The sequence below is a fragment of the Phalaenopsis equestris genome, unplaced genomic scaffold (assembly GCF_001263595.1).
Source record: "Phalaenopsis equestris unplaced genomic scaffold, ASM126359v1 Scaffold000202, whole genome shotgun sequence".
Classification (NCBI taxonomy): domain Eukaryota; kingdom Viridiplantae; phylum Streptophyta; class Magnoliopsida; order Asparagales; family Orchidaceae; genus Phalaenopsis; species Phalaenopsis equestris.
Window position 1 is genome coordinate 3,281,231 of NW_018164644.1, and position 10,403 is coordinate 3,291,633.

Below are 10,403 nucleotides of genomic sequence, written 5' to 3' on the forward strand. Positions count from 1 at the left end.
ATTTGACTAAGGACCTCTTACCTCGCTTCCCTGTGGGACTGATAAACGGGACTCCACTAGAGCCTTGTATTACTTGAGCGATACGTATACTTGTGTTTGAAATTGTGACTTTACAAAATCATTATAAATATATAAATCTGGGTTCATAAATTCTTGCATATTAAAAGTTGCATCAAATTTTTGGCGTCATTGTCGAGGGTTTAAATCTTCTAGTAGTGTTGTCACTAAGCTACGGTCACATGATCACTATAAAATTTGTACAATCACTCAACCTCTAAGAAAGACTATGGTTATGTGATTATTGTTGTCATACCACAATTTTTTGGGCATATTTAACTTTCCACATTACCTGATTAAGATAACTCTGGCATCTATAGCCCAATTATAATATTTTGACTACCATCACGTAATTACTGTCACCCGAGTGTCATCACCCATTTGCGATTGCCCGATTATAATAGCCCAACCACTATTATCTTATTACACAAATCTAAACATTGTCACCCTTCTATTGTCAACTTACCATTTTTGTTTGATTGTGGATGCTATAACCTCCATCGTCTTTTTACAGTTAGCTAACTACTATAACACAATTACAAATACATAACCACCATCATGATTAAATAGTCCTCGACGTCTGATGTTTATCTATGATGATATGACCACCATCATCTAATTATAATCACCTGACTATTCTTGTCTGATCCATTGTTAGCCAATTATGGTTAATCAACCACTATTAGCTCATTTTATTCGTCCTTACATACATCCCCCTTTTATGGTCAATAAACCATCATTTTCTTCTATGATCACCAAACCTCTAATACTTGTATATAGTTGCCCGATCACCGCCACCCAATTGTAATTTCCCACTCACAATAGCCAGTCTACAATTCTCGAATCTTCGTTACTCTATAATGTTAGCCCAATCACCATTGCCAATTGTGATTGTTAAATCACCTTTACCCTATCACAATTTCTAAGCTCTAACATCTACTGACATTATTATTTGTCATTGGCTATAAGACCAATGCATGTCATCGATGCACACTGTCACCTATAAGACCAATGTGGACAATTAACCTTTGTCAATGCTTACAAGCTCAGTGTAAGTTTTCAAAACTAACACTACCACATGTTAGCATCGTCGCTCATCTTCACCAACAACCTTAACACACGATAGCTGATAGGATAAATGCATGCCATCCAGACTGAGATCTTACTAGACTTTTTGGTATCTTTATTTTTCTCTTCAAAGTAAGATAGTTGAGCAAGTCACCACTACTTTCTTAAAAATAACTCTAATCCCTCAAAATATCCGGCTTCTGTCATAATATTTATTCTACATCATTTATATTGTCCACTATATTATATCAACATTTTTCTTAATCATGAAAAAAAATTATTTGTAACATGTTATATCTGCTAGTAGAAATCATTTCAATGGGATCAAATTCTGATTTTTTTTATATAAAAATTTTAATTTCTCTTATAAAATATGTTTTTATTTATGCTTTTGTTGAAATTTCATGCAAAATTAAAACATTAATCATTCATTCCGTCTTCATACTTTTTCTTTTGCAGATAGCAAACCCCATATAACATTTTTTCATTATTAATTTCTTACATTACAAATTAGAATTTATGTAATAGACTTACACGTAGACTTACACGTCTGAAGATCTGTTTTGCTGACATTTGTCATCACGAAGACTTCGCTTACATTACGAGCTCAACTTTAGTATTAATAAAATCACAAGTGGATGAGTTATAATGTACATGATGTTATGATATTTCATACGAAGTGGTGAAATATGTAAATAATTTTTTTTTTCTCGCAGGATACGTCGTGGAATGATTGTCATTCATATAATAAATATGGGCTTAATTAAATATCATTTGTCATTTACAATTAGACAAGGTCGTAGAGACATTTTCACCGATATTATATCCAGATGTCACCTTTTTAGAAATTATTTTTGGGAAAATTGAGGGCAGAAGCCCAGTCAGATTATATTAAATAAGTAATTGTTTAATTGCAGCAAATATCACTTTCTCTTACGGTAATAAAAATTAAGGGACGAGGAAGATGACGGTGATGTTCGATAGTTTTAAGATGTCAATATTATTGATTAATATCATGAGGAAGTTGATGTATTATAATAATATTAGGAGTGCATGTGCATGTATGTATGTGTGTATGTATGTATATGCTTATTATTTCACATAAATGGATTTATATGTATGTATGTATGTATATGCTATGACTTGCCACGAAGTTGGTTGTCATGTATGGTAGAGGAAACTTTGATAAAGTTGTTAGATTGATATTAAGATATGATACGGTGAATTGTGTTGCTCTTTGATTTGCTGAAGTCGTAAATTAATTGATGATCGGGATCGATGTATTTGGTATGAATGTGAAAGAAAGTTATTGGCTAGGGAGAAAGTAAAAAAGAAATTTTGTGGTGTTAAGACATGTGAAAGAGCAAATTAGAATGTTGAAGTCTTGGAGCAAAGGTAGACAAATGAGGTATGTGGTGGTTATGGTGAGAGCATAGTAATTAGCTTTCATGGATGAATATGTTGAGATGATTTGTTCCTTGCCACACCATGAGATTATTATTTTTTCCTCAAGAATGCATAATAATTACATATTGTTGATTTTTGGTTAGTTAGACCAGCAACCCAATTAGAGTTAGAGTAGTATGGATGGATATGTAAGTTATCGTAATGAATGTGTGTGCCAAATAGAGAGTTCATTTAACATATTATGGCAATCTTTTGAGATATTGGAAGTAATGATTGATGGGATAACATATTTTCAAACATGATCTTACAGATCTCTGTTAATTAGATGTTTATTCTAGTGGGTGTGAATTATTAGGGGGATGTGATGAAGTGGCAAGAAGTCTTGACATTGCCAAAATTATGATTTGAACTATTAATATTCTAGAATTTTGAGGATATAAGATTCTAGAACAATTTTTAATTGGACATAGTTGGGGGACAGTGGATGGACAATGGTGGTCCAATAACCCATTTAAGAGATGGTGGTTGCGAGACCCATTCAAGAGATAATCATCAAGCCAATCAATAATGATCAAGAAGCTATAATCTAGTAATTTTTAATTAAAGTTCATAATAATATGATATTGATTGAGAAGCCATAATCGAGGGATGGTGTTCGGACAACCATAGTCTGAGAATGGTAATTTAATAGCAGTGGTTGGGCAATGGCGATACTTTGGCAATAGTTGGGCAGTAGTGGTGTATGCAATTGAAAGTAATAGTCTGGAGGCAGAAGATCAATGATGATGATCGCGTGGCAATAGTCTGATGGAGGTAAGGTCGGGAGGTGATGGTTTCATGGTAGTAGCTTGGCAATGGACCAATGAAAATGGTTTAATGGTGGTGCTTAATTAGAGCCCAAGCGCTCTTCAACAAATTCATAACAGGTTTTTCATTGTGAATAGTACTATAGAATTCATAAAAAATTCAATATCTTTTCTAATGACACCAAATAACGAGCATCGACAAATACGGATAGTCGAACACCATTGAAGCTAATGCCGATTATTAACATAAATCAAGCATTTTCCAAACACTGATGCTTGATACTTGCATTTTTAGTATCTTGGTCTCCACTCTTATTAGAAGTATGACCAAATTGATTGTTTGTTGTCGGTTGATATTTGACAATCCTACCGTCCCTTACTCTAAACCTAAAACCGACAAACATTTGTCATTGAGCATCCGCCAATCATTAATGTTTATTTATGATCATTCAGTCTTCCATTTATGTATTTTTATCATTTTATAACTTTGATTCCTAAAAAAATTATCAAGATATATGTTTTCTCAGTTTTTTAAGAGCATTGAAGTCGCCAGCTTGTCTATTTATATGTTGTCATATAATTTTCTTATTTGAATAAATCTCTCTTCTAAATCATATAAATGATTTGAAGAGGTAAGGAATCAAATAGAAATGATATAATGAAGAGAAATCGAATAGAAAGAATACAACGAACAATAGATTAAGCCAGACAATGCCGGGTGGCCGGTCATACCCGCCTCGTGTGGGCGATCAAACCCACAACAACCTAGAAAAATCTATACTTAGGGCTGGCTAAGAAAGAGAATGTAAATGGTTTTAAGGAGTCTCACCTATGCAATGGTTGATCGATGTGTTTCTTCTTGTAAGAGGAAGCTCTCCTCGTCGGAGAGATCTTACCTTCTCCAAAGAGATGAGGAAGATCTCCTCGTCAGAGAGTCAGGATGATGAGAACGTTGAAATCCTCCTTCTCCAAATTGATAAGGAAGCTCTCCTCACCTGAGCGAATGAGGAAATGGCTGGAGTTGGCCTTCCCCAAAGTAGTGAGGAAGCTTTCCTCGTCGGCTCACCGGAATATCGTCGAAGAAGAAGAAGATGACTAGAAAAAATGGAGGAAAAGATATGGAAAATGAGGGGAAATGGTTTTCCCGACCTTCTATTTGAAGAAGATAAAGAATCCTCCAAGAAAGCCCCTTGAAAGCTACTCTCAAGCTCCCTTGCTCTTCCCCCTCCTCTCCAACTCCAATGGCTGTCGATCCAAGCAAATGAGCCATTTTCCTCTGGTTAATCCTCCTAAAAAGGCTTACCCAAAGCATCTAAGCCACGTTCCCCGCTTAGTATGGTCCACAAAAGCCTTTTATGCAATTTTAGTGTGGAGAACCAGGAAAAAAGAGGAGGGCCACTGGTCATGGCATTCTTGTCGGCGGGAAACCAGGGTCCGACAGGCAAAACTAGTTAAACAGGCTCTCGCAGCATGGTCACGTCGGGCTCGGGCGTGGTTACGCCACTGTTCAAATCATCGTGGATAAGTGTTTGACGTGGCTAAGCCAGAGGCCCGATGTGATTATGTCGGGCGTTTTGTCGCGCCATCCTCGGGTGTGGTCATGTCAGTCCAGTGACCTGGAGGGTTTCAGGGAGTCTTTGGCATGGTCACACCCTTGGACCTCCATAGGGGTCAAATATGCATCTCAAAAGTGCTTGAGAAGGTGAATTGTACACGTGTTGCTAAGCACGATGGTTTCAATTGTGAAACTTGTCTGTCCGGACCTTAAACTTAAGGCACAAACACATATGGAGAGCAACCTCATCAATGATATATGTCACGGAAATATCTGTATCAGCCATATACAACTTTATGCCATAGAAATTAATGTCATCACTGAGGATGCAAGTGGCAATGCAGGTTTGACCACGATCGACTTAAAGTACGACTACGACGGTGTAGAACCCAATTATAACATCATGTCTCTAGATGAGGATGTTCTACGTTTGTTGCATCAAATTTGGATGCCAACAATATCAACATGAGATGTCTCCCACTTTTTTTTCACATTACACATTAACATATTCTTAAGTCACTGAAATGACATCCTCCGTTACCATCAACTCATATTATATATGAAACAAATACATGAGATTCCACATAATTTTAATCATCCTACATCATAAGATAAAAAAGGAAGATTTACATGCATACCACTCAATTCTAATGTATTTACATATCAAAAACCTAAACTTCAATTTGTACATACCTACATCTTATATATACATGAAAAGGTATATTTCACTTTTTAAAAGTTAAAACAGAGGTATTCTTTTTCTAATATGAAATATTTAGGGTGGTATAAATGTAAAAAAAAAAAAAAAAAGTTTGCACGTGTTAGATATGTAAATTCTTTGGAATGGGTGGTATGTATGTAAATCATAATTCCTAATAGCGCGTCCGCTTAAAGAAAATCGCACGTGTGTATCATGCACGTGATTAAAAACCCCAATCCGCTATCCGCAATTATTGAAGGAAATATGCCATAAATTCTGTCGAAAAGAAATTTATGACATTTCAAACAAATATGTAAACATTATTGATAAATATAAATATTACAAAAAACCTATTTTTTTTTTATTTTTTTTAAATTGTATTGCAGTCAGCATCTAACTCATTTCGAGTTTTATCTTTTTAGGTTGACCGTCCGTCAAATTCTTGTGTATTGACTTTTGAAATAAGTCAAACAAAAGATTGACTGTTGACCAGCTGCTATGACCAGGCTGGAGCTAGTCGTTCAATTCGCGATTAGCGGAGCCTGAGAACAGCAAGTCTGAAACGAAAGCTGGTCAGCTTCGGGGCGCGTCCGAGAGTAGTTCTATTATTTAAGGGACCTTTTAAGAATACATATATTTTTCCTTTCATAATTTGAAGTGAATGCTTCAAAATATTCATACAAGTCAATTTTTTCGTAGTGCTCCAATTCGACAACATTCTATATGTAGAAAAATTACTTAACATCCATGTCGCTTTCATACGAAAATTATGTTTCATAGCAATACCATAAGCTACCACACATATTTCCCATAATATTTAAAGCTTATCTATCAAATTTTGTAGAAACAAGTTAATTTTTTTCTTGGGAACATGTGTACTTGATATGATCAACATTAGAAAACAAACAAAGGCGTAGTCATATACATATCTACTGGTAAGTTTAACGGCAAAACAATCACCAATCCGCATGAGTAGGGCAAAGCATCCTGACTATATCGTGTAAAACCATCTGTACATAAGCCAAGCTTAAATTATGTAACTCGATAGTAAACGCAAGATATACGATCAAAATATTTTCATATCATTTCATCTATGATATGATTCAATGAACTAATTTTACTTTATTAATTTTGATGTCATGTCATATGCGAAGTTGTAGCATAGAGACGAACAATCTTTGAAGAAGTGAAATGAGTGGAAAGTCAAAAAAAAATGTTTGGATGAAATATTATTCTATTTCTTACTTTTCCAACTCTGTGGTTTGAATCTCTCAACACAACAAAACCTGCACTGTGTCTCAATTACATCAGCCCTATAATATGCCATGCAGTCATTAACACATCAACATATCTTCTCTGATGTCTACTCTAATTTTAACGTTAATTTTTTTTTCTACGTAGATTCTCTAGTACTAAATTTTCGTTTGGGTTTAAGTCATTCAATAATGTTGCCACCTAGTTAAAACACTATTAGGACATAACAAATTAATTTAATGATTAACATTCTACGAGCTACTGATAAATCTGAATATGTGGTGCAACCTTCCCGCAATAGTTGCTATGCGACATTTAATAATTAAGAATTTTATGTTTTGTTGTTTGGCGGCTCATTCTAAGGCACGTTCACAACAAATTAAACTTAGGTTGCAATGAATATTACTTCTTCAATCTGGTAGGATCAACTTCAGTTAGAGGGGTAGAACTTGATGAAACACCATTCCAATCATAATCAACTTATAGTTTATATATTTTTACTAATAATTAGATTGAAATCTCCTACTGTTTAAATTTAACCTCACTTCATCTGGTATAAGAAATATTTAATCATCAGCAACAAAACATACCCTATGAAAGGTAAGCAAAAAGTTGTGTACAGATGAGCAAAGCTGACTCGTGAGCTGACTCATGCCAGACTCGATAAGTGGTTGATGCGTGTTCTCAATTAGTTAATAAGCCACTGTCAATCTAGACTCGACTGGACTCGTTTGTTCATGACTCGACTTATCCATTTGTCATTTTATTAGAACGAGCTAAATTAATATTATTTATTCTCTCTTATGATAAAAAAAGCTAGATTAAGAGCAGTCTCGAGCTAATAAAATTAAGCTCAAGTTGAAGCTCAAATTCCATTAATTAATTTAGCACGAACTTCAGTCATGGGCTGCTTCAGCTCAACTCCATTAATTCTAATCTAACTTAATTAAAATTTTCATATAAGTAAAACAAAGTAATCACAAACTACAGTAACATAAAATTAAAATTAAACTAAATTGAACCCAATTTAATTTTAAGTGAACCCTAAGCCTAATGTAATCTCGTTTAAACTTAGGGAGCATTTATAAGAATGTTCTACTTGAAACAAGGCTATACAACTCAATTTCAATAGGAGTCGAGTAACATTGCTAGGGGCATTTACATACATACCACCCAATACATATTTATTCACATATCTAACACCTAATGTCTACTTTTTATATTTACGGCACAAAAATCATTCATATCACATCAAAAATAACACCTAACTTTTAAAACGTCGTACATATTTTCATGCATAATTATAGTGTCATGTATTTAAAAAATAGAGTTTAAATGTTATACAATGCAGATACATAGAAATTTAGTATTATGCATGTAAATTTATATGCTAACCCTAACTAAGATAGCATATAACACATAGGAGTTGAGTCACGAGCTGTCAAAATTATAGTGTAAGTATTAGATATGAATAACATAAGAATTGAATGATATGTTTATCAAAACTCTAACCCTAAAGGTAGCATGTAAACACATGGGAATTTCAATGAGTTTTGGAAATTGAAATTAAAGTGTTAGACTCAACATAATTCGAGCAAAGAATCCAAGTCAAGACCTTAAACCTTAACGCGAGGAGGAAAACAAGGGAGAGAAATATGAGGCTCACTTTCCTCAATGTTTTGGAGTGTTGCCAAAGCTAGAAGATCGCCACGCATCAACAGAGAAGATCATTGAGAATCACCCGAAGCCTATCACTCGATACGAAATAGATGAAGAAATGAGTAGGTTTGGTTGCTCGAGCTTGGTAGAATATGGCGTTCGACTTATTAATGACCGAAATTTTAACTGATAAATTTACAGACTAAAATTTTCAATCAGTAGTTTAAGAGTTTGAAAATTTAGTCACTAATTGAGTCGGTAAATAACTGGTTGAAATTAAAGTTAGTTGGTAATTCGACCGATTTTGTTGGAGTAATGTCTGGAAATGTAGTGGAAGGTATAGATTGAGAAGTAAAATTGGTAAACTGGACGCTAGGGGTGTCGGAGGAGACATGGGAGGTGGGTCAGTAGGCCTACTCCGATAATAGTAATGAGAAAGGTTTTAGAGCGGATCTTAAACGACCATATTACCTACATTGTTCATCGTGAAATTTTATGAATAAATATTCAATGGAGTGAACTCCTACATCTAAGGACTCATAAACGATATTAGAATAGTTGTGACAACTATATTTTAGTGTAACTCATTAGTATTAAGAACTTCTTTTGTTGTAGTCATCATTTATCATGTGATAAATAATTGCTAAATCAAAGCATCATTGTCAAAATCTATGACATCATCAAAGTGTAAGAGTGCTATAGATGTCAATTACCTAAAACCCACTATTTGATATTCGAATCTTGTTGTTATCTCTTAGTATTCTCCACTAACTACATATCCTTTTTGACTTTCTCCATAATTCTTCACATTTTCAATGCATTTGTGAAATCTCCCTCCAACATTAAGTGGTGGGTCACCTCTTCCTCTTTTTAGTTTAATTTAATTGATGATGCTAAATAACCCATCATTGTGTCTATAAATTGGTTCATTTATCTATTTTTTGGCTATGAAAATGAACTTTTCATATTAAAAATATTAGAGTAGGGATGAGTTGAGGCGAACTGGAAATCAAACTCAACTTGAAATTGGCTTCGGGTGTTTGATTTTGAGACAACTCGGCTCAATCAAAATCGAATCAAGAGCGATCTGGCTTGAAGTAGAAAGGAGATGGCTCATATTTGAGTTATTTGGACTGTTACAACACGATATTGGCTCGAAATCAAACACGATAGCTCAAATTGAGTTATTTGAATCCGTGCAAACTTGAAATCGCCTCGTAACTCATTATATTCATCTTTATTTAGCATTATATATAAGTTCTATAAATTAAAAAAAAAAATAGTTTAAGTTGATCAGTGTATGGCTCAAAACAAGCCCAAAAAAAAATTTTGACCTAAGTATGGCTCATAGCTTCACCCGTTTATTTCAATCCGAGCTATATTTTGAATCAATTTTTGAGTGATTAATAATCTTCAAGCTAAATTCATAACCCTTAGATTAGACGTACAATGAAGCAATACATTATTTTTCTGCCATATTTACGTGTCCATGATATTATTATTTTTCAATATCATTGCCATTATATGAGTTAAATTATGCATTAACTTAATTATATCTGAGTATGTTAGTTTGCCAACAGTCTTCCTAATTAAAACGCATCGCTTCAATTTCCTTAAACTGTGGATAATAAGCTTTAAAATATATTTTTTAAATTTTTTAAAAATTTTAATTTGAGTCCTTGCCAATGATAGGGCAACATTTTTTTTTTATTTTCCTTCACAGAACCATCCAATTCCTATGTATTCACATATCTACCACATAAATTTTATTTTATTTATATTTATATTTATACCACTCAAATTTTTAATTTTACATAAAAATATTACAATTTTAATTTAAAAATGAAAGTGAAATAGGCATTTTCATGCATTAGTAAGGTGATATATATATATATAT